Source organism: Callospermophilus lateralis, chromosome 5, assembly GCF_048772815.1.
Source record: "Callospermophilus lateralis isolate mCalLat2 chromosome 5, mCalLat2.hap1, whole genome shotgun sequence".
Lineage (NCBI taxonomy): Eukaryota > Metazoa > Chordata > Mammalia > Rodentia > Sciuridae > Callospermophilus > Callospermophilus lateralis.
Window position 1 is genome coordinate 142,854,402 of NC_135309.1, and position 25,905 is coordinate 142,880,306.

The 25,905-nt window shown below is 43.9% G+C and overlaps 1 protein-coding gene across 6 annotated transcripts in view; it reads left to right on the forward strand.

The window, feature by feature from the left end:
* The window catches only part of Pdzd2 (PDZ domain containing 2), a 234,553-nt gene that overhangs the window by 83,045 nt on the left and 125,603 nt on the right, over nt 1-25,905 (forward strand). The window contains exon 1 of one of the 6 annotated variants that reach the window (XM_076857338.2): nt 8,753-8,933. The exons of 4 other annotated variants lie outside the window; for them this stretch is intronic. The gene's annotated coding sequence lies outside the window, so the exon portion shown is untranslated. Of the gene's footprint in view, nt 1-8,752; nt 8,934-13,552; nt 13,608-25,905 lie in introns of those variants that run through there. One more of the 6 variants, XM_076857337.2, reaches the window with a different exon arrangement.

Below are 25,905 nucleotides of genomic sequence, written 5' to 3' on the forward strand. Positions count from 1 at the left end.
TTTCCCCACACATGCATAGCATACCGTATTTCCAACACCTCCCAAACACCAGCATTTTCATTGGTTATACCCAGTGGCCTGCTAGGAGGACGATAGACTCTTATGTTGCTGGTGAGACTGCAAATTGGTGCAACTACTCTGGAAAGGAGTATGGCAATTCCTCAGAAAACTTGGAATGGAACCACCATTTGACCCAGTTATCCCTTCCTCAGCTTATACCCAAAGTACTTAAAATCGGCATACTACATTGATACAGCCACATCACTGTTCTCAGCAGCTCAATACACAATAGCTAAGCTATGGAACCAACCTAGGTGCCCTTCTACAGATGAATGGATAAAGAAAACATGGTGTATACACACGATAGAATACTAGTCAGCCATAAAGAAGAATGAAATTATGGCATTTTCCAGTAAATAGATGGAACTGGAAAGTATCATGCTAAGTAAAATAAGCCAATCCCCCCAAACCAAAGGCTGAATATCCTTACTTGCAGATGCTAATACACAATAGGAGGGGGGAGAATAGAAGTTTATTGGATTAGACAATGGGGAATGAAGGGAAGGGAAGAGGGATAGGATTAGGAAAGACAGTAGAATGAATTGGACATAACTCTTCTATGTTCGTATATGAATACACAACCAGTGAAACTCCACATCGTGTACAACTACAAGAATGGGATCCTAATTAGGATAAGTTACACTCCATGTATGTATAATGTGTCAAAATACGCTCTGCTGTCATGTATATCTAAAAAGAACAAATAAAAAGTAAGTAAATTTTAGCTGGGCATGGTGACGCATCCCTGTAATCCCAGCAACTTGGGAGGCTGAGGCAGGAAGATCACAAGTTCAAAGCCAGCCTCAGCAAAAGGAGAGGTACTAAGCAACTCAGTGAGACCCTGCCTCTAAATAAAATAAAAAATAGGGGTGGGGATGTGGCCCAGTGGTCGAGTGCCCCAGAGTTCAATACCCAGTACCAAAAAATAAAAATAAAAAAGTAAATAAATTTTAAAAAAAGAACAAACCATAGAGGCATTACCTCAGTACTCAAAGTACTAAAAAATACTAGCAGTACTCCAAGTACTAGAAGTACTCTAAGTTTCACACCTCAGCTGCTGTTCTTATTGCCAGAATTTGCATTGTTACAGGTTAACCAGGCACATTCTTGGGTCTTTTGTTTCTAAATTGTTTTAGATAAAGTTTAAGACCTGGAAGTCACTGTTGCCTGATTCCCATGGGAAATCTCCTCCAATTATTTAAAGAAATTCTTGTGGGAAAAAAAGGGGGAGGGAACAAATAACTGATTGTTTGGAGACCCATAGAAAGAAATTTCCATATACAACCCAATTTCCTCGCCAACATTTCTGAAAGCTGTGGTTTTGTAAAGCCAGTTCCTACTACCACAGAACTGTACGTGATTCCAAGAGAAGATTTCTTTCTTGGTAAAGATGAGAAATACCTTGAAAATACAGCTCTGAGCCCAAACATGTCATTGAGCATTATGCGGCTTTTGATAGACTCTTTTCCTCCAAGGACTTGACTCCACCCTTCCTCTCTTGAGTGAGAAAGGGCTCTCATAATTTTTAAGCGTAACGGAGACTTGGTAAGCTTAGAGTGGGCTGAGATCTGGAAATTACAGACCAGCTGCAATGAACTCTGAAGACTCTGCGCTTCAGGGGCTGGGGTTGTGGCTCAGCGGTAGAACACTTGCCTAGCATGTGTGAGGCACTAGGTTCGTTCCCCAACACCACATAAACAAATAAATCGACATAATACCTTTATTTTATTTATCTACAACTAAAAAAAAAAACAAAAAAACTGCGCTCCACCAGGAACTAAGCATTGGCTCTGTTGGGTTTACAGAAGAGCAAGGAAGAGACGGTGAGGGTAGGAATGTACTAGTCGCAGAAACTACTCTGAAATAAATCCCATTTCCAGTTCACAGAAGTTTCACTAGCCCTTCTCAATCACACCTGCAGGCAAGTGACTGGGGTGCAGGGTTTGCATAACCTCAGTGCCTGCCCTGCACCTGTTTAGGTGGGGCCATGGTGGAGCCCCTTTAAGTTTCTGAGAACTGAGTGAATGGCCATGCTTTTGCTATTGGACACTGTCATTGTAGTAAAAATAAAGCGGAAAGGGCTGGAGTTTCCAAACTCCCCCACCGTTTTTGTTTCCTCCTATGGAGCCTCAGTGGAATTATGACAGTGACCTTCATTGTGCTTTTCCACATCTGGGCTCCAAGATTCATGGGCAGCAACCTGGTTGGCCATGCCCTTCGCAGGGCGTCTGTGCAAGAAGCTGCTGTTGGCTTGTTCCACGCCCTGAGGTGCCGTGCCAGGTCAAGAGCTGGAGCCAGAATGCCCTGGTCTCCAGGGGAGCAGCCATGAGAGTAGCCTCCTGTCCTTTCATAAGTAAAGGGGAGAGCTCGGAGCTGGGAACGTATCAAAACTGAGAACCAGCCTTTAAGATTTTCCTGAAGACCCACTTCCTCTGAAGTCACTTCCATTTTCCCAGCGGTGGGGACACCTCCCTGTGGACATCCTGGAGCTTCCCCCCACCGATGTCCGTCCCGTCACATTTCACATGCATCGCCTTATGGTGGCAGGAATTTTCATATGGGTAGGGTCTCATCTGCCCTGCAAGTCTGCATAGCCCACGTGATTGGAGGAGACCCTGATTCATCATTCATCTGATTTGGGACTCCAGTGGGATCCTGTGCGGAAGCTCTGGGGGAATGGCTATCTCCACAGGGATGCTGACAGAACTGACTTCTTAGAGATCCCAGAGCCTTGAGTGGCACTGGAGAGAATTCTGTACCTGGAGGTGGCTGGTGACATTGGCTCATTACTCATTCCCCCTGTGCCACGAATTATGAGTTTTCACTGACCCCTGGAGCCTGTCCCTGGGGGCGTCAGGTGTATGGCAGGATTTCTGAGAGTACATTCAAGTCTTGATAGAGCTGGATTTATTTTCTAAAACCCAAACTGTCTCCATTTCTGTGAAGGAAAAAAAAAAAACTACCCCCAATTCAAAGGACTAACTGGACTGACTAGCCAGGCTGGGAAGTGGGGACCGAGTGGCTATCTGGTAACTGAGATGACCAACTGGTAGGTCTAAGCAGTCTGTCCTTCTCCAGGGACCAAGGAGGCACAGGCTGGGCCAGTCCGGCTTTCTCTGTGGACTGCAGCAGGCAGGTGTTCAGAGGACCTGTGGACTGTCTGCCCCTCTGAAGTTAGACTTTCTTTTCCCAAAAGTGATTGATCCTTTGCTTCAACTATGTCTGGAAGAAATATGCTTTTTAAATGAAATTGACCTAATCCTCGTTAATGGAACTTCATTCTGAAAAGTTGGCTGGAGGTGACCGATGGCCCTACAGACACATCTGTCCCAGCCCCTTGGGGGGTACCCTGATGATACTTCTTCTGTTTGGCCACATGCCCTTTCCCAAGAGGACCCTCTCTGCTCCCTCCATCTTTAGCCAAGATGGCTCCTACCTGAGGTTAACTGAGCCATTTCAAAATGCCTATGTGAGGAGGGAAGCCAGGCGGATGAGTACAGGTGAGGAGAGAAGAGGTCCCTGGTGGAGGGGTGGGGACTGAGGGACAGGGACAGAGCTGGTACTTTTTTGCACACAAATGGAAGTTTAAACTGAGAGCACTCTGTAGCAAAGGGAGAATAAATCAAAACAGCCAAGGAGAATGCTTCAAAGTATATTCCACAGTCCTCAAAGTACTTGCTCCACAAATATTAAGAAATTACACTATGAAAAAGGCTGGGGTGGGAACTCCAATACAATCCGACCTGGACACAGCAGTGGAAGGGACTTATTTGACCATGGAGTCCTTTTCCCATAGAGCATCTCCCCAGAATGATATTTTATGGGATGTATTTTTAGAAAAACTAGATTAAGGGTCACTAGAAAAATTACAGAGAAAGAGACCTAGAGAAGAAGATTCAAAAGGACAGCAAAACTGTATTAAGGGTCTGAGATGAAGAGGGTTTCATCCTATTTTTTCCATTTATTTACTAGAACTTAGGAGTCTTCTGGGCTCTGAAGGGAAATACAAGAGAGGACTTTTCAATAAATATTGATCCAGTACTTCCAATAAAGTGTGTGCCAGAGAGGAAAACAATCCCCAACCCTTGCCCAGGAGCCCCGTACAAGCTACAAACCAGGCCTCTTGCTGCATGATTGAGCTCGGTGTTTTTACAGTCTTGAGACTGAATGCTTTGGAAAGGGCATTCTGCTCCAGTCCCCAACATCCCCCTATTGCTTTGCTTTACCTTTCCTCTCATTCATATAATTTTTTGCACCCTGCCAACATCTATGCTTGCAGCCCCTAGAGCAGGAAGCAGTCTGGGTAATTATAAATACAGTATACTGTGGCATTCCAAGAATCCATCTGGTGCATACTATCGATGATTCTTGGTGGTGGGTGCCTATCTTGTGCAGAAGTGTTTACAGCATCTCTGTCCTCTACCACTAGATGCTAGCAGCAAATCTCCAATCCCACCCATCCCCATTTTGACAACTGAAAATGTCTGCAAATGTTGCAAGTGTCTGCTGTGGGGTCAGAACTTTTCAGTAAGGATCACTGGTTCATGTAAAAGCAGATACATGAAGAAGAGCAGCAACCATGTATGTGTGTGCAGTGGGGGCACTGGGGCTGGACCAAGAATGGTCTTAGAACCATCCAGGGATGCTTAGGCTCTGTCTTTGGGGGCAAGGAGACGTTGCTAGACAGTGCTAGACAGCACTTGAGCACTTGAAGCAGATTTTCTGTATTTGCCATGGGAAGCCTCGGTGTGCAGGGTAGACAGCTGAGGAAGTGAGAAAAGTTAGGAATCAAAGCCCTGAAATCAACACAGGGAAAGGTGCGAGAGTCGACAAGACCTGAACTTCTAGGGAGGGAGGAGTCAAGGACGACTCATTTGTGCTTGGGTGACGACTAAGGACTGGCATTCATTGGAAGAGGAAGTCCCGGAGGAAGAACGTGTTCCAGGGAGAGCATAATTGGCTTCATTTCAAGGCAGGCTGAGTTTGAGGTGTCTGCAGACATCCAGCTGAATCCGGGTAGGGGGTAGGCAGAGGTCTGGGCCTGAAGCTCAGAAGAGGGATGGTGACTGAGGGTTGGTGGCTCTTACATAGTTATTATAGGCATGGAAATAGAGGGAAATTACCCAGAGAACAGGAGAGAGAGAGTGAGGGGGAGAAGCAGGTGCCCATCCACATCCCTGCCTGGCCTGGCAGGGGGAAGGAGGCTGAGAAGAGCTGGTCAGAGAGCTGGAGGTACCTCTGTCCCCCAGAGGCTTATGGCCTAATTGGACAGATTTGACAGCTAAGAGACAGATCTGTGTACAATTAAATACCCAAAAGCACACTGACCTCAGCATATGCTGCCAGAGCTGCGAGGCGAGGGGTTTTGCAAGCTCTAAGGGGACTTGGTGGAGGAGAGAGGCAGGCCACAGCTTTCTTGGAGGTGCTCGTGAACCCTCTGCATTGGCTGGCCAGGGCTCTCCTAGCTTGCAAAATCCACAGGGTGTTCCCCGTCAGCATTGATACTGTCATCTCCCGTCACAGAACAGGAACACACACTGAGCACCCTGTTTGCTTTCATGACTGTGACTCGTGTGGAGTGGGGCATGAGGAAACGGAAGGGGGAAACCTTCGTGCTTCCTCTTATTTCCAAGGTCATTTAGGAGTTTTATTTAACGGCGTGTGATAGCTTTTACATTTTGCAACTTTGATAATGAGAAGCACCATAGCCATCGAGGGTTATAAAGAAAATCCAAATTCCATTGGCTTTTTAGAAAATAATCTACATACTATAAAAATTAGCATTTTGACTATTTTCAAGTATACAGTGTTGTGGTTGGCACAGAAATGTGAATGCCACCACCGTCCTTCTCCAGAACCTTTTTCCTCTTTCAAAACTGAAACTCTATACCCAGTAACCCCACCCACACCCCCCGCTCCTGGCAACCACCGTTCTACTTGCTGTCTGTATGAATTTGACTAAGTTCTTCACATGAGTACAATAATGCAACACTTGTCCCTTTGCAACTGGCATATCGTCTTAGCATGTCTGTTCAGGGTTCATCCACGTTGTAGCATGTATCCAAATTCCCTTCCTTTTTACAGCTGAATAATATTCCATCGTATGTTTATACCACATTTTGTTTATTCACTCATCCATCAGTGGAAACCTGGGTTGCTGCCACCTTTTGACTTTCTGAATAGTGCTGCTGTCAACATGGGTGTGTAAAAGCCTTTGTGTTCCTGCTCTCAGTTCTTGTGTATACACCCAAGAATGTCCATTGGCTTTGGTGGTTTAGTTCATCCCCCTTCCCTGCTGGGGACTTCTGGAGTCGCTCCCTAGCCACCTGTCCTCCTCACACTCCCCACGTTACTCTTCTGCTTTTGCTGTTAGGAGAGTCTTAGGTGTATCCCTAGGCTGGGCTTTGGAACCAGCTGGAGAGCCATAACTGAGCTCCTGCCCGTAGCTCTTGACTACAAGATTCACATCTCATCCAACTGGCCTTAGCATGCAAGTTAGCACATGACTCTAACCTCAGTACTTCACTAATATGCCCTGTGACCTTGGCAAGATTCCTCATCTCTCTAGGGGTCTTGTTTCCACATCCCCACAGTGGGAGGTGGAACTAAGTGTACCACTCAGCCCTTCCCAGCTCAGAGAGGTGCACACTAGTCTCCTACGCCTGGGGACCAAGGGGGACAATCAGAGAGCAGAGCTCCTAACTGCTACCATGGACAGTTTTCCAGAAACTCCCCAGAAACCTCAGGTGGAGAGATGGCTTGTGTACTTCCTGCATTCTAGTATGTGCTCCGTGGCTAATGTGGGTAGACAGCAGCAGTTCCCCTTAAAGCAAAAATTTATGTTCTATATTATCCACCCTTTGTTTGAGAAAACAGGACAAAGACAGGTAGAATAACTGGTTTTACCATAGATTTTTGGCAGATGTCACACTAACACTGAAGAGAATATTCTATAGGCAGATTTTACCTCTTGCTAGGACTGCAGTTTGGTCATGGGCCAAGAAAATTTTAACCCTCACTTTGCCCCTTCTTCTTTAAAAAAAAAAAAAAAAGCAGACTTCCTTCTCTTGCCTTTTTTTGCGGGGGGTGGGGTGGGGGTCCCAGGGATTGAACTCAGGGGCACTCAACCACTGAGCCACATCCCCGGCCCTATTTTGTATTTTATTTAGAGACAGGTTCTCACTGAGTTGCTTAGCACCTCGCCATTGCTGAGGCTGGGTTTGAACTCACCATCCTCCTGCCTCAGCCTCCAGAGGGGCTGGGATTGCATTCTCCTTGCCTTTAACTCATAGCAGAGTCCACTCCCTCCTGAAATAGGGAGAGAAGTCCCAGGAAGCCTCTTGCATTGCATGTGAAAATTCAAATGGATCTGGGGTTCCCTGAGTGGTTGGAGCCTAGGTGCCCATCTTCCTTTCGGTTCGCTCTTGCTCTACCACATATGCTGTGCCTCTGTGTCTTCCCTGTCTCTGCCATAAAACATAAATCACCTGTTTTCTTTCTTTCTTTCTTTTTAAATTTTCTTCCAAAGATGTTGCGTTGGGGTGTCAGGATGACTGGAACCCATTTAGAGCATATGCGAAAATGTGTAAGTCTCTTCTTAGGAGATATGGGAACCGTCTAATAACAACAACCAAAAAACCAAGACGAGTCCAGCTACCAATCTATCCGTCTTCTAGTAAATAAAAAGTGAAATAATTGGGGGGGTGATTGGAGCTAGGATACGACAATATGGAGTTCACAGAAGGAAAGTCTGTATCGGACAAAATTCCCAAATAAATGGATAGATTTAAAAAGACAGAAATCTGGGAGTCCTGATTTTTCTGCAAGCATGACCTGAGAATGGCTGTAATCAGGAGAAGGTGTTGGTGCCTCCTTTGTCCCTCCCAAATGTACATTGGAATTATTTTTACGGTGTCTGCTTCCTGATAATGTCGTACAGAAACCAAATCGGTCTTTGTAATTGTTGACATGGTGGTAGGATTAAGTGTTCTCCCGCGTTGACAGATCATCTCTGGTTTTGCTGGTGGTGGTCTTAATAGAAGATGGGAGCTCAGTTGGATTTGAAAAGTTGTAGATTGGGTGTCATGGCGACAAGTAGCTCTTATTCACCAATGAATTTATTACAAAATAAACGCTCCATTCTTGTACCCATTTGAATGCAATAGAAAAGAAAAATTGGCCTGTTAATAGGTGTGAAATATTTTGAATTCAATGTGAAGTGTCAGGTCACTGGGTGGAAAGTTTCTTGGCATTGTCCTGGCTTTGCCTTTTTAGTATATGTGAAATATACACTTTGGTATATTTTTAGTTGTCTCATGCCCGGAATCTTCAGTCCACCTCCTGGCCTGTACCTGTATTACAAAGCTGTTGTGCTTCTATTGCCAAGGTGCATGTCCTTTGCTGATGGAAGAGCTGATTTGCAGATACCTGTAGGAGGAGGTCATGGGTGACTTCTGCCAGGGTCTCATTTTCCTCTGTACTCCCAGAAAATTAAAGCTGTTTTTAGCAGCACAGATCCAGTAGGCTGGCAGAGCAAGGATTGGCTCATTCTCTTACATGCACAGAGTAGCTGGATGCACTCATAAATGAAAAATGATCTGAGTGCTGAGGGTGGGTGGGGCTCTGGAGCTCAGGAGGTGAAACGGGAGGGGAGAGAGAAAATCTGTTCTAAGCCCAGCAGAGCATGGGGCGCTGGCAGGAAGTCGGAACACACACTGGCATGGCTCACGTTTTTGTTGATAGTCAATAACCCACTACTTTAAAGAAACTGAATGGAGAAGGGAAAGAAAGCCTAACAAACTTTGGAGTGTGTCCTATGTAAGTGGCTACGGAAGCCCAGCGGAGGACATTCACCCGATCAGCTCATGAAGCAGGTAGGAGAGACATGCGCAGCACAGAGAATCGTATCTTCTCTCTAAACACAACTTTTGCCTTTGGAAAGTTTATTTTTTTTAAAAAAAAAGTGTATGGAAAATGAGCAGATAATATTGACATAAGAAACAGACGTAGCCTGCATTGTGCTGATATCTGCCTGAACAAGAATTTTTCTCAGCCACTAATTTGATAACCAAATGTCAGTTTTATATTCTGAGGGTTGCTTTAAGAAGAAAAACACAGAAAATCATGCAGAATTTTAGTTAAAAGCAATTTTTAAGTTGGCAGATGATAAATGAACCGTAGACATTCTGTTTTAGAACAAATACTTTGAAGAGAATTGACCAGAAACTGATTTTCTGACTTGATTATTGCTACATTTTCATATTTCAGAGCCAATGAGGGGCTTGCTAATTTTTGCTGGCTCTTGTAAGAAAAGAGGTGGATGTCTAGCAGCTGTGAAATGTACAGCAGTTGACTGGGATCCACAGTGAAGCCCAAATGCACTAATGTTTTCTCCATTAAGGTAGGCAGCCTCTGCCCAGTCTCCAAGTCAGGGAATTGAAAAGTAGGGAGAAAATACGGTGTGGATCCTGAATATGTGTCACGGAGTGGGTTGGAAATTGTCACAGTGATGTAATTGCGCTCAGCAGCAGAGAATAATTGGGGAAGACCATGGTTGCAGCCATATACAAGGATAATTTAAAAACCAACTCATAGCTCCGGTGATTGTAGCCGAGTCTCAGAGCACGCTTTCTGTGTCAAGGCTTGGCGTTTGTGATAAGAGAAGCAGAACAGAATAAAGACCATCTTAGCCTGAGGTTCAGAACCATTTCCTTCTCCCAGGCGCTGGGGTAATTTGACATGCTTCTCCACTCCACTGACATGGTCAGAGCACTATAGAATTGAGCTGATGGGGAGAAGGTTGGAAATGGTGTGTTCCGGGGAGGGGAACATCAGAGGTAGGTCGAGAACTGTGTTTTAGTTAGAATATTGCATCCTGAATATAAAACTCTTTGATTTGAGCTCTTTGAGGAAGAGTTAGCCTTAGAGCTGTGTCTGTGCATGCAGATGTGGGAGTTTGGGTTACTGCTTACTGACCAGTTATCACCCTTGTCCTGCAGTGGCCAGCTCTTGGGGCTTTGCACTTTAGGACAAGAGGGCTGGAGAATGGCTATGCACAGTCAAGGCAAGCTACCTGACTGCTGTCTTTTCCTCTGTATGATTTCTTTCCTCTGTTTAGCATTCCACAGCTAAACTTCTGTGTCACACCCTTGCTCTTGCCTACTGTCCACCGGTCCACCCTTTGTCTCCCATCCTTCAGACTGAGCTGTCCCAGATCACTGCTGTCTGCAGTGAATTAAGCTGAACTGGGAGACAGGATCCTTTTCAGGGTCCATTCTGGAAACAGTCAGAGGTCAGCAAACTGGCCCAAGACTAAATCCAACCTAACCCAGACTGTTTTATATGGCTCAGGAGCTAAGAATGTGTTTTGCTTTTTAAAAAGCTGAAGAAACAAGGCAGAATATAAGATAGAGGCATCTGTGGTCTATGAAGCCCAAACTATTGACCATCTGACCTTTTAGAAAAAAATGTTTGCCATGAGTAGTGTGAACCGTGGGTCAACACAGCTCATAAGGTGCCCGGCAGTTTGAATAGACTGTGGTTTGGGGAACTGCTTTTGGTTTCTTGTCTGTACTAAATGGCACTGTTACCTCCAAAAGGTTAGGTTTGGAAGTCAGAATGTTGACATTTTTCTTCAGGGTTCAAACAGTGGAGAAGAAGTATCAGATGAAGTGTGCGCCTGTGCTGGATTTTCACCCTGTCCCCTGATTTGTGAACCCACATGACACCAACCATATGCCCCACTGAAGGAACCCAGTGGCGAATAAAACTCTGCTAACATGACACAAAAATCACTCACTTCCCTCTTTCTCGGTGGACTGAATGCTAGCCAGACTTCCACCATCTCTGAGTGATTGGTGTTGTCACTTTGAAAAGGTATTTTCTGTAATAAAACAAAAAGACAGAATGTTAACTGAATATCATATTTTCTTGTATTTAAAACAAAGTTTCTTTATGAGGCTCTTCTAAGAAAGCTTACTGCAAGTCTGCCAACCTTACCCCTGAACATAGTTCTCTACCCAGCACAGTATTTCATTGTCAATGTCATTTCCAATAAGGGAAGAGGAAAATCTGGTGACCTTGTTCATGTTTAACTTGTGTCAAAACTGCAGGCCTGGATACAGAGCGGACTTGTGTAAGGAGCTTATTGTCCATTGCAGAAAGTTGGGAAAGCTTCTCACAAGGAGGCTGTCGTTGGAAAAGGAGAATAAAGTGGCTGAAGCTAAATTATTTTCTCCAGGACATTTTAGCCACCTATCCTCCTGTGTTTGGAAATTGGATGCTGTCAGTAGAGAAGGAGGAGGGAGGGGCTTAACTTGATGGTGGAAAACAAGGGAGGAAGGATGAAGCTAGGAACACTGTGGCGCCTTGTGGGAGGTAAAGCCTGAACAACAAGATGGCACCGCACTGTTGAGGAGTCGGGTTGTCAGCGCAGGAGGGTGGTTCCTTTAACCTACCACGAGAGCCAGGCAGTGCCTGGTCTGTATTTAGCAAAGGGGTTGGCTCTGAATTTAGAGATTAAGCAACCTGCTGTTCCTGTATGCACTGGAATTTCAGACACAGTCAGAAACCTAATTTGCGTAACTGCTGAAACTCAACTGGAAGCCAACCAGACTGAGGCTGGACTCCCCAAGTGAGGGGAGGTGAGGTCTCTGAGCTGGAGTTTCTGAAGGAATTCACTGAGTTCACCCAAGAGGTGGTGTTACTGCGTGGCCAGGCTCAGTAGGGCAGGCTCTGGGGCAAAGGGTCAGCTTGGGTTCCCAGAAGGCCTTGAGCAGAGCAGCAGTGACAGCTTTCTCCGAGAGTTGACGGTGCATATGCCAGAGCCCTAGAACTTCCCAGTGTCTCAGGGTAATGAGGAGCCCTTTCACTTCCTCGCCGGGCAGCCAGGTTGGGTAAAGACACAGAAACACCAGCGTCCGACCCCTGGAGTGCCAGCCATGCACAATCCTCATGAGCCAGCTCACCTTCACAGCCTTGGGAGGGCCAAGTGTTTGGCTTAAAGCAAGAGCATCTGCCCCTTCCCTCTGGCTGTTGAACAGGGCTGGAGTCTGACATCTATTAGTCAAGATTTTTATGGCAGTGAATGGAATAAAATACCAAACTAGATGTGCATATTATATGTGCAAAAGTGTGTAAATCTAGAGGAAAGGAATGGCCTATGATTCTGACTTAGAGAAAGCCCTCAACAGGTCCTTGAAGGGGAATCAATCATTTCACAGCCAGCGGCTAGCAGGGCAGTGTTTTGCCAGGCTTTGTGTTCCCACACAAGTCATGCCCCCTTAAGGACTTCTTTAGATAACACCCTTCTCCCACTTCCAAACATGCTCTCTATACATTTCCTGCAGTGGGGATGGAGAAGCATAGGTCTACTCCTGCATCAGTGGTTGGAGAACAAGATGACATCTTGACGTGGTATCTGTTCCGTGTAGCAGAGCAGGAAGAGATGGAATGTGTGCCACCATAAGGTCTTCTGTTGGCTTTGCTGCCTCCTGCAAAGGTTTGTTAAACCCAGGAGTGCCTGGGTGCAAGGCCACACTGTGACTCCACAGATGGCCCGGGTAGGGCATGGTGTGAGCTCCCAGTCTCTGTTTAAATACAAGGTCCTTGTGCAACGAACGAGTCAGGCCATGGAAGTGGGTGACCTGGGAGTCTGGGTCTGCCCTCCACATCGTGATCTCTTCCTGAAGAATCAGGTCACCTGTATTTTTCATGTGCCAGTGGAGCAGCACTGAGAGGGACCAAGAGTGACTCATTTGCTAAAAAAGAAGGCTCAACCCATAGTCCATACTTTTTATAATTTCATGATTTGGAGGCTATCAGACAGGCTGAAAGCCAGATGCAGTTGGACCATTGTTTTACCTTTCTAATTTCACACTCATTTTCTTCCCAAATTAGAAGTAGAAACCAAGTTGGAAATCGGCAGAACGGAGGCTCTGAGGGAGGCATGGGGAGGCCTGGAGAATCCATTGGTGATAAGCCTCCATTTCAGCGAGACTCCTCAGGCCATGGGTTTGCAGGTTTGCAGGCTGCTCCTTTTAAAGAGAGCAAGTAAGTGGTCTTGTGTTCTAATTTTGCAAGACAGTGCCCTTACAACAAAAACTTGGAGCAGTGTTCTTACAAACTCTCCTCCCAACCTCCCAAAAAAGTGGCCCTGCAGAGAACAAAGTTAGAATTCCTATGTAAATCAGGACATGAATGGGGAGCCAAGCCAGTGGGGAGCAAGAGGGAATTCGAATGCTGCACCCTCCGCCTTCCTTTGAGCTCAGGAGTCCCATGCTGTGTTCATAATGGGACAGCAACCTTTCACTCATGCCTTTTGCTCCTATTTCTGCCTCTTTGGCCAAAGTGTTCATATTTTTCCCTGCTGGCCGACTCCCTCAGCCAGAGGAGGCCGGCCTCCCAAGACACCTCCCCTTTGACTTGCAACTTGCCAAATTCCACCTTCGCTTTCTGCTTGCAACACTTAGACAAGTTCCCCAACTGCTGCCTGTGGGGTAGCCTGTGGACTGTTGGCGGTAAGCTGCTGGCTTCGGAAAACATCACAGGTATTTTATTGTAACAGAGCAAGATAGTTTTGGCAGGGGAGCAATAAAGACCTGGAGGGGAAACAGAAAATTACCTCTAAGTGCTGCAGGAAAGAAGGTAGTAGAAATAAAGGATGCAGTTTGGATTTGTAACGCTAAGCCCTTTGCACAATCCGTTTACAGGCTAGAACTTGCTTGACTTCAGTTTATCCCTCAAAGGAGTCCAAGAACACTGAAGCTGAGGAACTTACTTGGGGAGATCTTGGTGCATGAGGAGTATATTGGGATCCCACTACCCTGACCAGACTTTGGTGGAAATCCTGCTGCTTTCATGATACTAAGACATTAGACACACTTAATGAATTTGTTAGGGTAGCAAAAATGTAACATTGCATCTTAAAAGTGAGCTGAGAAACACCAGTCAGCTCTGCAGGGTTCTGGTGGCTTAATTAATTACATTTGTTGCCGTTGGGATTTCAGAATAGGAAGAGAATCTGCTAGTTCTAGTGGTTTCCCCCCCCCCCCCCCCGGGGGTTCTTTATCCACTCTAGAAGTAATCTCAAAGCCGAGATACCAAAGCTTGCAAATAGTCACCTTTCTAAGCCAGTGACAGTAAATAAAACGGTGCCAGTTTTACTGTGATGTGATTTGCTGCGATAGGTTCTTTTTACTCACAGGCTGATTCTGAAATCTGTGAGGTTTCCTCTGCTTCCACCTCATGACCACATCTTAGGTTATGTATTAATCAGAACCCATCGAAAATGTATGAGGGGATTTATTAGATTGACTCATACCATCAGAGGCTGAAAAATCCCACCATGACTATCTGCAGGCCAAAGAGCCTGCAACCCAAAGAGCCTCAAACAAGAAATAGAGAAGCCAGTGATGAAGCCCTCATCTGAGACCCAAGGCCCGAAAGTCCCCAGAGAGCCACTGGTGCTAGTCCATGTTCAAAGGCTGGAGAACCCGAATCTGGTGTTGATGGCAACAGAAGCTCCAGGGCGGGTAATGCAAGCTGGAGCAAACGGCCCCCTTCTTCCACGTTTTTGTCCTGTCTGAGGCTCCAGCCCATTGAACGGTGCCGCCCACATCCAGAACAATCTTCTTGTCTTAGTTTCCTTATGCATACCCCAGTCTTCTCTAGATACATCCTCTGGGACACACCAAGATATGCTCTACCAATTCTCTGAGCATCCCTCAATCCAGTCAACTTAACAACCAAAATCAACTATCACGGGTTATTAGCCCTGGAATTGTGGTAGGTGCAGAACTAGATAAAGATAATGCAACTAAATAATGAGACGATGTTCGGACCATGAGGGTTAGAAATCTACTTTTCTGGTGAGCAAACTTAGGTGAGGAAAATGTGAGCGGGAGTGCTATCATGCTGTGCATGTGTGCTTTCGTGAATATGTGCACATACACACATACTAGGAAAGTGCAAGGGCTATGGCTGGCTATTTTGTGATACTTTCATGGGTCTGGGACATAGCTGGGACATTTTTGTGTAAAGCCACATGTCTCCATGTGTAGTTCTTTTCTTTGTAAACACCTGGTCCAGACACACTGGCGTGATTTGTTGTTCTTACAGAAATGCCTCCTTGTGTAGTAGCAGCTATCCTGTGAGAGTCCACACCGAGGGTCAGATGAACCCCCAAAGGTGGTGTGCCCAGTTCATTTTGTTTTCATGGTACCTTGATGACCAGGAGGGGAAAAATAGCTTCAGAGCGATGAAGATGCCTCGGGTGGACAATTCTGAAACCCAGAGACAAATCCATTTTGGCTTTCCCTGGAAATGAATATGATTTTGAAGGCCACAGTTGATAAGGCGGTGGGAAGTTTTGCTTTCTCTGGGCATGAAAACTACCCAGGAAAGGTGCTTTTGATCCAAAAAGCAGGAAGCCTGCTCCAGGCACTGGGTAGAACAGGGAGACCACTCAGCACTCGGTGTCAGTGATTATTAAAGTCGCGTTTGAGAAGAAGCACCTATGCAGGTGGAGAGGGCAACTTCCTTACAAAAACGAGAGGATTTTTAGTTTCCCTGGGCAATGGTATTCAGAGTGCAGTGTGACAGGTCTGTTTCAGAAATATTTAGAATCCCACCTGAAGAGTTTGATCCCCAGTACTTGTTACACATCCAAGTGCTTATCTGTGTGAGGATCTTGTGCGGATGCTGGGTGACAGAGGCTGACAAGGTAAGAGCGGGAGTAATCAGAGAAGGAAGTGATTTGATCAGTTCATGCTCAAATTAAGATTAGATCAAGAGACAGAGCACAACATTCTTTTCATTCCTCTTACATAAAATCTTTAAGCATCTCTTCCTTTTATTATAGATTCTATTAAGAGATTTTAGGGGGCCGTGAACTGGGATGTGAAGAAAACATAATGTTTATTGTCACTCTAGTTCAATTTTAGTGTTTTCTTCAGCTGTTGATGTAGGCAACAAAGTACAATGGTATTAGCAGTCGCTCTTTGTGGCCAGAAGAAAATGATGCATGTGATTTGTGGCATTTGTCTCCTAACCTCATACTTGCTCATTACTACTCTGAAAACATGCCAGCTAGAAAACGTGTTGCTAGAGCTTTGAATTTAATGTGTTAACAAAGAAGCACACGTAGGTTACAATATTAAACATTTAAAATATTTAGGATATCATATTTTCAGTCTAACTGGTTTTCCTTGTAATTCTATTTATTTTATGCATTTGAAAATACTATTTTGAGCCTCCACCAGATCGCTAGAGAACTTTATGATACAAAATAGTAACAAAGAAACAGACTCCCTGACCTTAAAGGCTATTAGTACTTAGATTTTCATTTGCCAGGAGGAAAAAAAAATTACCCAGGATATTGCGGTATGTTCTGGCCTGTGAATCACCTGGGGATTTTAATAAAATTCAGGTTCTTATACAGTACACCTGGGGTGGGGCTTGAGATTTCTGCTTCTCTAACAAATTCAGATTAGCCAGGCTGTAGACTGTAACAACCCCAAATAAAGGCCTGTGCTTTCCAAATTCACTTCCCAAATGTTCATAAATCTTAGTTGTAAGTAATAGCTTAACTATTCTAATACTTGGTTAGGGGAAGACTTGTCCCAGGAGGGGAAAATTGAGAAAACCCCCAAAGACAACTTCACCTGTTTCTAAGTACATATGTTGCTTCGTTTGGAACTCACAGTTACTGCCAGGTTGGGAAATTAACTGGGTGGAAGCTCAGCCCCTGGGAGAGAGTGCCAAGGTGAAGGGTGGGGTAGCAGAGTAGCACGTGTCTCCTGGTGTGACATACATTCCCTGGGAAGCCACTGCAGCTAAAGCCTTGGAGGGGCCATTTCCTGAGCTCTGGGGCAGGTGTGAACCAGGTGAGCTGTGCACAGCCAGCAACAGCTGCCTGTCTGCAGCCAATTACCTCCGCCAGCTTCAGACTGGAAGAAGACAGGATTACCATCCGATCCCTGGACAAGTGTGTGGTGGATGTTCTGCACTGAGGAGCTCTGTATGTGGCATTTTTCTTTCCCAAAGTATACTTTGATAAGTGTATTCTTAGATGATGATGCAAGTTGTGTATCTTTTAAGGTTTTTTTTTTTTTTTTTTTTTTTTGGTTTTGGTTTTGTTATTTTGCAGTACTGGGGATTGAAGCAGGGGCACTCTACCACTGAGCTACATCCCCAGCCCTTTTTATTTTATCTTGAGCTAGGGTCTCACTAAGTTGTTCAGCCTGGCCTCAAACTTGGGATCCTTCTGTCTCAGCCTCCTGAGTTACTGATATTACAGGAGAGTGCCTCTGCTCCCTTCTATCTCTGTAAAAGATTTTATAGATATTTGTTAATTAGAATAAAGTCCTTTGGCATAGGATGGCAGTGGTGAGGAGGGATAGTCACTGTACCTAAGCCACTTTCTTTAACTATTCCAGAGCCCCCAGTCCTGACCAATATCTCCTAATAGTATGCTATTGACCTTGGTCAAACCACTGTCACACAGCCAGCTGTGGCTTCAGGGTGGCCACAGAGGTCCAGATATCCAATTCTGTCTATATGCCTGAGGTTATAAGCTGCTTGGAGACTGACTTATGCTAATTAAACTCCCAGGAGACTGGCACCAACCAATGCAAACCCCATTTATTTATTAATTCCTTGTGGTGGGATCCTTCCAGTGTGACCAGATATGCTACTGCCACTTTTCTTTCTTTCTTTCTCCTTTCCTGTTTGTCTCTATCATCTTAGTCCTATATTCCCCAGAGAGAGGTAGTGGAATATAAAAGACATGTTCACATGGAATGAATCTTAAGGAATGTTCTAGAAATCTAGACTTAGTGTCTTCTCTCATACATAGGACTGAGGAATCACACCAAAATTTTCAGTCTTTGGGCTGCCTTTATTGAGACCCTCCCTCCCTTGTTTTCCCTATTCTGTGGGGACCCCCTGCCCCCAGATATTCGGCTGAGCCTTCCATATTTCCAGGCTCTGCCTTCCTGAGACCAAAGCTAACTGCTCCAGTGGACTGAGTCCAGATGTCTCCTGGGTCTCCTCACCCACACACCCACCCACTGGTGTGCAGGTTGTCTCTGAGAAGATGGATGTAAGAATGGGATTAGGCACAGAGCCATTGCAGGGCAACCCTGACTCCTTCTACTATTCCTACTCTCTTTCTTACTTTAAAAACAAAAGCAAAAATCTTCCCACTGTTTTCTACTGTGGGGTCAATTCCCTGTCTCCCCAATTGGGTCAGTTCCAGCCCTGAGGAACACAGGTAGCCCCGTGTGCCTGAAGAGTTCTCCCAGACAGAGGTGCTGCACACATAGCAACATTTTATCAACAGCAGATACAATGGGGTCCCATAGATTATACTGCATAGTTATAGCAGAGCCATATAGTTAGTTTATGTACACTCTATGATATTCTTATAAGAATGAGTGTGTCATGGAGCTGGGGTTGTAGCTCAGTGGTAGAGTGCTTACCTAGCGTGTGTGAGACACTGGGTTTGATTCTCAGCACCACATACAAATAAATAAAATAAAGGTCCATTTTCAACTAAATATTAAAAATAATAATAATGAATGCATCACAAAATGCTGCATCTCTCAGAACAGATCCCTGTTGATAAATGACTACTGATTTCCACAGGAAGCATGCTTAAGAATCATCTATTCCCCCAGTTCCTAAATACCATTCCCAGGAGACATGATGCTTCACAAGAGACATTCTATGAAACATGAATTGCTGGGCCCCATCTCATGGGTCTGCATGATATCCAGAGTCACATCTGCAAAACATTCGTCAGGAGCAGAGGAGTCCTTGATGGTGGCCACCTGTTTCAGAATAGTTTTGGAGCACTGCCATCAACAGTTATGGGTTCATTGGCAACCACTTATCTTATTTATGCTTCTCTGTTTTGCTTAAATCTTTTACATGATGAACATGTATCAACTTACAGTCTTTTTTCCCCCTCTTCTTCAAATAAAAGACTCTCCAGATTTTTCTTTTAATCGGCCAAATTTGGAAACCACTGCTGTGGATCTGTTACCTCAAGCCCACAGCCCTTATTTTAGGAACAAGGAAAGTGAGGCTACGAGATGAACTGGCTAACTAGCATGGGGGTTCCAGGACTTAACAGTTTGGAAACTAGTAGGTGAAGGATATGAAAACCACACTCAAGATATACTCCTTTCTTCTTGACTAGACTCATGGTTCTAAGCCCCAAGGGGCTTTGTTCTGTGGTGATTGCATTAGACTATGATGTTCAAGTGCCCCAATATGTAGGGTGCTGGGACAGATTCAACCCAAGCCTCATCCCTCCATTCTAGACTAAAACATGAGTGACATAAACCATCCCGATGCTTCACAGCTGATGAACTAGAGCCCCCAGAATAGCCAGGGTGCTCTTCATTAGACCCTTTAATCCTTCAGTGCCTCAACTTCTCTGTAAAAGGAGGATACATCTCTCTGCACTGAATCCCTTAAAAAGTTGGGGTGAAAATCAAATGAAATTCCTTAGAAGGATTTGGGAAAGAAAGTACCAGCCAAACATGTCATTTCAAGGTGGTCTCAGCAGCGTGAATATTATTATATTATCTCCCAAATCATTTACATATCTGCTGAGTGACTTCCAGTGGAATCTTACAGGTAGAAGAAATGCCTTACCAAACAAATGAAGGACTACTGGGGACACATAGAGGAATCAGGATTCTCATAGAAAAATATCATTTCTGTATTTCCTGATTACAGTAGCTCTGATGACCCATTACTGAATCATTTTCTGCCCTCTGCCCATTTCATAGGCACTTCCTGTCTAAACTCTAGAGCCAGGAATCCTTTGGGTGAGCAAGTTGGTACAAGTCAGTCAGAGGATGTTGTTCTGTCTGCTGAAAGGCAGTAACTGTCTTCCGTGCTTCTGCTGTTCTGGGTGGTGACATGCTTTCAAGATCTGACATTTTGAGAATGGCAGGGTTCTCGACCTTGTGTTCCGGCCTACGTGAAGAACCAGACAGATCTGAATATCTGTCGAAAGTTTCTGCAACTGTTCCAACAAAGACATATCCCCAAATGGATGAAGTCTTATTCTTCTCTCCAGAAAATGATATTGCTTGACAACAAAGGAACTTAGTCATGATAATTAACTTTGATGTTAAGCATCAACTATGTCTTCTTGGAATTGCTTAAGGAAAATGGGCAGATTCGGAGAGACATGGAATACAAATACAGAGAACATTTACATAGAATGTAAAATTAATCAGTATGTGATTCAATGACATGATAACGGATGCACATGCTTACTTACTAGAGGGTGCTTCTATCTCTGATCATATGATTCTCTGCATGGCCCGAGGTTGCAATTGGTAGGAAAGAGTTCATGGGAAAAGCTGTTCTTAAGTTGGATCTTGATTCATAAGCAGGATCTGTATAGGCAGAGCAAATGTGAAGTATATTCCCAGACAGCACAGGTAGAACAGAGGAAGCAGATGAGTGGGGATGGGGTGGTTTCATGTGACAGCAGGCTGACAAGGAGAAGTGGGAGAGGAAATGCTGTTGATGCTTGTAGGCTGGTCAAGTTTGGTCTAAAAAGAAAAACAGAAGGTTGGAAAAAAAAAAAAACCTTAGTAAAATGATGCAAAAAGATTTTAGTAAAATTCAACACAGAGACATTGTGTAAAATGGTGTCAGTCATTTTTCTTTGCTTAGGAACCCCATTTGCCAATGCTCAACTCCTCAAAGTCTGTGTTAGAATTACCTGCAACTTTTAAAAGAGAGAGAAAAAAAATGTGCTTCAGGCTTTTTCTCACCCTCACCCCCCCAGATTTATTCTTTCTGAATTTTGGGAACAATTGGAGGAGGTAGGGGTAAAATTAGGAAAGAGAACTTCATTTTTTAAACAAGATGTCCAAATGGAAGCAACATTAGGAACTATGGATTTTTCTAAAAATTTCACCCTCGTGTATGACTAAGGACAATGCAAAATAGCAATTAAAACCCCAGTTCTCCAGTCCTAACAGGATTTTCAGGTTATAAGGAACAGAAAACAGTTCTGGCTCATTTAAGCTAAACAAGAAACTTAGTGACAGAATACAGCAAAGCTCACAGAAGCCACCAGGAGTGTTGAGTCTGGACTTGAAAAAAAGGGACAAAAACCGGGCTGGGGTTGTGACTCAGCGGTAGAGCGCTTGCCTAGCACATGCGAGGCCCTGGGTTCTATCCTCAGTACCATGTAAAAATAAATAAAATAAAGGTATTATAAATAAATAAATTTAAAAATTAAATAAATAAAAAAAGACAAAACCTAAGGGAGACGAGATGGCCAAGGACACCAATCATGTCACAGACACCCCTCCTCCATTGTTAGACTCGTAGGTCTAGTTTTATCTGTCCCTGTCTCTTGCTATCACCCTCTCATGGGTCATAGTGCCAGCCAGGGTCCTCCAGTGGGACAAATCTAAGTCATGTGCCTGAGACAATTGCTTGGGAGTCAGGAGAGAGGACAATGGCCTTCTCCACCACCTGTCACACAGTGGGGACTTACGCAGCTCCGACAAGTGAATAACCACAAAAATGTCCGCCTCCCTACCACCTGGGCCAAGTGAGTTGGAGAGACTGGGCTCCTCTTCTCCTCCATCTTCCCATGCATAGGGAAATGCCCTTCCTCTGCTCCTTCTATGCCTTTCCCAGACGCCCAGCCCCTCATAGGCTCGGCTTTGCTGACCCACCACCGAGCTCAGTGTGGTTGGCTTACTCTTGGGCATTTTTCTTCATGTTAGTCCTTTCACCCAGCCTCCTATTAAATCAGAAACCCTGGTGGCAGCATCTCAGATGGCAGCCATTCCATCAAGTGACAGTGCCAGATGTGTGAAAAGTCTTATTTTTTTTAAGTCTTTTATAAACCCAAATGTCTTCCATCATTTATCTTTTTCCTGTTGGTATCAATTCTATAATCTGTGCCGCACCGAAGTGGCCTGCCCCTTTCTCCACGTAACCCTGCCTGTATTTGTGTGTGAGATCATCCTCTCCCTCCCAATATTCATGGTCCTCCCACATTCTCTTCTCCAGAGTAAGCAAGTTTAGTCCTTTCACGGTTCATTGTAAGACAGAATTGCCATTTTGAAATTTTGGTGCCAGAACAGAGTCAATTTCTCTATATGCAGTCTTACCCAGAACAGGATTATCACCTTCTCTGGTGACATGGACAGTTTGCTTCCCTTAATGCAGTGAAGGATTACAGTACTTTTGTAGTTGGTTCACTCATGAAATTGTTCATAGAAGCCCCTTGGTTTTGCCTAAATCTATATGGAACTTGTTTACAACATCCTGTGGGATCAGAATCAGGAGCCTGTAGCTGCCATTAGCTGCAGCATTAACACAGTTAACTTGATTCACTTGAGAGAACATCCCCCATGGATCTGTGGGAGAACTGAGTCAGTGATATCTAGGTGGCTAGAAAAATGAAGAACACTAGCCAGGTGCAGTGGTGCTATAATCCCATGCACTTGAAAGACTGAGGCAGGAGGACCATAAATTCAAGACTAGCCTGGGCGACACAGTGAGACTCCATCTCAAAAAATAAATAAATAAATAAATATAAATAAATGAACAGCATTAACCTATGAGCAAGACTCAATTGAGTATACTTTATTTCCATGAAGTGGATCTTCATAGATAAGCAAATAAGTAACTGATATGCTATTGATGGATGGATGATGTTAGGAGAAAATGGGGTGAAGGTTTAGTTTGCAAGAGTGTTTTTTTTTATCATTTTTTATTAAGCCAAGTTCATTGATGTATAATTTGTGTATGTTCTTTAGCATTAAAATGAATTTTAATTTTCCCCAATTCCAGAAAAGAATAAGTGGAATACACTTATATTATAATATGCTAACATAAGAACTAAAGGAAGACTTTTCGTATTGTACCATCTATAAATTCTGACCAATACAAGTCATGTGAATTTGCCACCACACTTGACAGACAGCCATTCTGTCACCCTTAAAAGTGTCCCCCCAAAGTGAACTCCTCACCTCACTCTGGCAACCACTGATATGTACTCTGTCCCTATTGTTTTGTCTTTTTCAAAATGCCACATTTTTTTTTAAAAAAAAGCCATATAAATGGAATGTCTCAGTATGTGTGGGCTGCTATAACAAAATATCTTCGATAGTAATGTGTAAACAATGGAAATGTATCCCTCCTAGTTCTAGAAATGGTAAGCCCAAGATCAAAGTGCCAACAAAGTCTGTGTCCAGTGATGGCTGTCTTCCTCAGAGAGGGTGCCTTCCTGCAGCATCCTCACACTGCAGGAGGAGCAAACAAACTCCCTCGAGCCCCTTAGACCGGGGCACTTCTCCCGCTCATGAGGGTTCTACCCTCATCCCCTAATCGCCTCTCAAAGTTTTTTTAATATTTTGTTTTTTAGTTATATGCACACAATATGTTTATTTTATTTTTATGTGGTGCTGAGGATCAAGCCCAGTGCCCCGCAGGTGCTAGGCTAGCGCTCTACCACTGAGCCCCAGCCCCAGGCCCAAAGGTTCTAGCTCTTAATACCATGGCCTTAGGGATTAAGCTCCACCGTATGAATTTCTGGAGTCACAGACATGCCGACCCACAGGAGAATCATACTGAGTGCAGCCATTTGACTCTGCCTTGACCTAGCCCAGTACATTAGAGGCTGTCCATTTCATCTGTGTTGATGGTCCACTCCTTTCACTGTCGGTTGTATTCTCTTGTGTAGACGTGGAGCAGCACCTCGAATGTTCTGTTACATCAGGAGGCGATCCACGTAAGATCTAATGGAGGGGGTCTCTGTGCACCTTCTCTTCTCAGACCTGTGTGGTCTGTTGGACAGTTGTGCTGTCCTTTGTGATCTCTGCATGTAGTCATGCTAGACTGTCATTTTCTTAATATCTCCTGAAACACTGAAAAAAAAATATGAAAAGTCGAGTATTCAGATGGAGTAGGTATGTTTTCTTTTGCTTTGCCTGCAAGCATCAGCACCGGGGTTTTTGTCTATTCTGAATACAGATCTTATTTCTATATCTTATTACACTTTGGAACAAGTTTAAACCCTTCTTGGATTTTGTTTATTTATTCTTTTTAAAGAAAGACCAGGTCAGTATCTTTAAGGGAAATCAGTCAATGTTCTAATATTATAGCTTTTTTATTAAATTGTAATTGTTACATGAACAGGGATGCCAGAATTTAAAATCTCTTTTAAAGTGCTGTTTTCAGTTTAAAATTGGACTTGGTCCACGGAGTGTCTAAGGTAATCATTTTGGGATATCTATGCCAAGAGACATAGTTATACCATAAACACTGCAGTCTGAAACTCAGGTTAGAGAAGGTTATCATAGAAGAGGGTGATGTGAAGTGACTATGAGAGGGCAATATCTGAATTTGTAACCTCTGCGTGCCTTTGATTTATGATCTGGTAAACACAATATTTAAAGAAAGCCTTCTTGAATTTCACAATCTCAATTGAAAACTTGTGGGATGCTGATTACAGCATGGAGATTCACTGTAAAGATTCAAAACTGGCCACAGAGTGAATTAGCTGTTGCTTTTTAATGGGGCGACTTTAACTTATTGCCTCCTTAAGTGAAGAACATTTGTTCAGGTTATGTATCTACACTCCCAGTTCTTGTAAGTAGTAAGTAGACTCTGTGGACATTTTTTGAAGACACCAGATTCTTCTATCTTCTTTTCCTATCTATAAATAAGAGCAGTTTCCATCAAAATCTGAAAAGAATTATTTTGGAACTTAAACAGTTGAATTATAGGTCATCCAGAAAGAGGAGAAGTGATTCAATAGCTGAGCAATTCTGGAAAATAAGAACAATGGGGGTAGGGAGAGTTATGTTCTTACCAGAGAGCAAACTATACTTTGAAGCACTAGTAATTAAAACAGTGTGGCACAGGAACTGACAACAGAGCAGCCAAACAGAGCAGGAATCCAAAGAGACACATATGTGTCAGAAAATGTTGTGTATGAAAAGGAGGTATTTCAAAACAAGTATAAATGGCAGTCTGTTGAGTAAATCTTATTGAAATAATTAACATTTTAGGGGGAAAAAAGTATAAAGTTACATCCCACACAAAAGCAAATTCCAGATGGGATGAAAATCTAAACATAAAGAAGTCTGTGGCAGTAATAGAAGAATATAGGATACTATTTTTATTATCTAAGGTGGGGAAGCTTCCTGAAGTGAGACTGTAAATGCAGGAAGTCACAAAGGAAACCAAAATACACTGAACTCTTACATATGATGGTGTACCTTCAAAGTCGAAAGTCAAGTTTTGGGGGATGATGGAAAGAAGTGATTTCCCATTCTACTTGATATACTTCTCCACCATATGAGTATGTTTACAAGAATGTGTTCACAAATTGCATAATTTTCTCAATGTGCTTGCCACAGTGGGTGGACTGTAGTAAACACTCATATAAATTATAGCAGCTATTACTATTTTTAAGCTGCTTTCCTCACAATGACTCACATTTAGAAAATGTGGTTCCCTGTCTAAATGTATTTTTTAAATTCTCTCACGTTTGGAAAGCATTGCCTCTCTGTTGTTACTGATACTCTGAGTGAATTTTTCTACCATTTGTCATTATTGCCCAAGGCAGAAGGTAAAAGATTTAATTCTGTTATTAAATGCGTGATGGCTGTTGGCTTACAGTGTGCCTAGGAGTATTCTGCACACTGGGGGAGGATGCACAGACAGGAGGTTGTCAAAGGACCACCAACCCTCCTCGAGGTGTACAGTCTTATTGATTGACATGATGGACATATAAAAGCCACCAGAGAGCAAGTTGAGAAGGTTTTATCTAACGTGCTGAACTGA